This window comes from Bison bison, unplaced genomic scaffold, assembly GCF_000754665.1.
Source record: "Bison bison bison isolate TAMUID 2011002044 unplaced genomic scaffold, Bison_UMD1.0 scf7180017864473, whole genome shotgun sequence".
Classification (NCBI taxonomy): domain Eukaryota; kingdom Metazoa; phylum Chordata; class Mammalia; order Artiodactyla; family Bovidae; genus Bison; species Bison bison.
The window spans coordinates 12,306,310-12,308,633 of NW_011495034.1; positions in this window are offsets into that span (position 1 = coordinate 12,306,310).

The following is a 2,324-nucleotide window of genomic DNA, read 5'->3' on the forward strand; positions in this document are numbered from 1 at the left end:
AGTCACCTTTCCCTACATGGCCTGGACCCTATGGGTCCCAGGATGAGCCCCGCTCTCCCTGTCCCTGTGCGTGCACGCATGTTTTCTTTGCCTAAAATTCCCTTGTCTGTTTGCAGAACTCAAACTCAACCCTAAAGACGCTGCTCAGACATTATCTCTGGCCTTCCTGGGTGTAGTTGACTACATCTGCTTCTGTGTTTTCATTAGCCCTGTGAGCAAACTCCTACAGCATTTATAGTATCAAAGTTTTTTTGGTATTTTTTGTCTCCTTCTCTAGATGTAAGCACCTAGAACAAGGGTCATAATGATTTTTATACCCCCAGAACCTTTAATAGTACCTGAAAGTGAAAGCCGCTCAGTCGTGTCCGACTCTTTGTGACCCTATGAACAGCTGTCCACCAGGCTCCTCTGTCCCTGGGATTCTCCAGGCAAGAATACTGGAGTGGGTTTCCATTCCCTTCTCCAGAGGATCTTCCTGAGCCAGGGATTGAACCTGGGTCTCCCGCACTGCAGGCAGATTCTTTACTATCTGAGCCATCAGAGAAAGTGCCTGGTGCCTTATAGGTACTGGCTGAATCTGTAAAATACAAGAGTCACTAACACTCTAGTGAAAAATTCTATTACAGCCTTTATGGGAGACAACCCAGCTATAATGAAGCTCTTTACTTCAACAATAAAGTTAGAAAATATCCAAGCCAGGTACTTCCTCTAAACTCCACGTTTGTAGGTCCAATCATGCTTACTCATACTGCTCTTGATGTCTTTTAGGGTATTCAAACAATTTGCCCCAGACTGAACAAATTTTATCCCTCAGTCGCATCTTTCTGGTTTCCCCATTTTAGTTAGTGGCAACTGCATTCTTTCAGTGGCTAAAGGCAAGTATTCTGGAGTTGTCCCTGACTTATTCCTTGCTTCTACATTCACATCAGTGCATTAGCTGGTCCTGATCTGCTCTTCTTTCAAAACATCATTCAAAACATCATTCATTTCACTCCTACCTTGGTAGAAGCCACAATACTTGCTCACCTTCATTGCAACAGCCTCCTAACTGGTTTTCCTTGCCCACATCCCATCCCTATGTCATGGTCTATTTTCAACAGGGCGACTAGAGTGGTCCTTTAAAATTTTATCATGTTCCTTCTCTGCTTGAAACTCTCCAATGACCCTCTTGTTCCCTGCATCCTCTCCCAGTACCTGAACAGGTAGGTGATAAACATTTGCCAGTTGAATAAATTAATGTTCAAGGCTTAGTATAAAAACAGATATCAAGACACTGCAATTTATTGTTGTTTAATCACCCACGAAGGTATACACTATGCATTTGCTACATTTTGGGTATAATCATGTTTTCAATACCACCAAAATGTTCCAGAAATATCTGGGTACCAAACATAATTTCTTTCTGTCTAGCTGTAAACTGACCACAAAGTATCCATTTGGTCCTGGTCAGTCACATCGCTCTCAGGGAGTTGGTTTCTTCAGCTTTTAAAGGAGGAAACTGAATTCAAAGATTTTCATAATTTCTTGCAATTTGAAATGTCTATGATTTTTTGTGTGAGTTTTGCCTCTCCCTTCCTTAAAACAAGGATGGACTTGACCTTTCTGGATAACCTTTTATTTGATCTTTTAAACCAGGAGTTTGCCATTGACATGTACCTGCTGTTATATATAAAATAGATAACCAAAAAGGACTTACTGTATAGCACAGGGAGCTATACTCAAAATTCTGTAGTAACCTAAGTTCTGGAAAAGGACAGATACATGTGTATGTGTAGCTGAATCACTTTATGGTACACCTAAAATTAACAGAACATTGTTAACCAACTATACTCCAATATAAAATAAAAGTTGAACATCGCATGACACGCCTTATATGTGGAATCTAAAAAGACATGAGACACTTATTTACAAAACAGAAACAGATTCAGGGAGACTTAGAGGACGAACTTATGGTTGCCGAGGAGAAGAATAGGGGAAATGGATAGTTAGGGAGTTTGGGATGGACATGCACACACTGCTATATTTAAAATGGATAACCAACAAGAACCTACTCTATAGCACAGGAAACTGCTCAGGTGGCAGCCTGGATGGGAGAGGAGTTTAGGGGAGATGGGGTACATGTACATGTACAGCTGAGTCCCTTTGCTGTCCACCAGAAACTACCACAATATGGTTAGTCGGCTACACTCCAATTCAAAATAAAAAGCTTAATAAAAAATTTCTCTTCAAAAGTGTTCTAGTTAATGTCACAGAAGAAATCTTCAGAGATGCTGCAGAAAGAATGTGGGACTGGCGGGTGAGGCAGGAGAGTGAACCCGACCAAG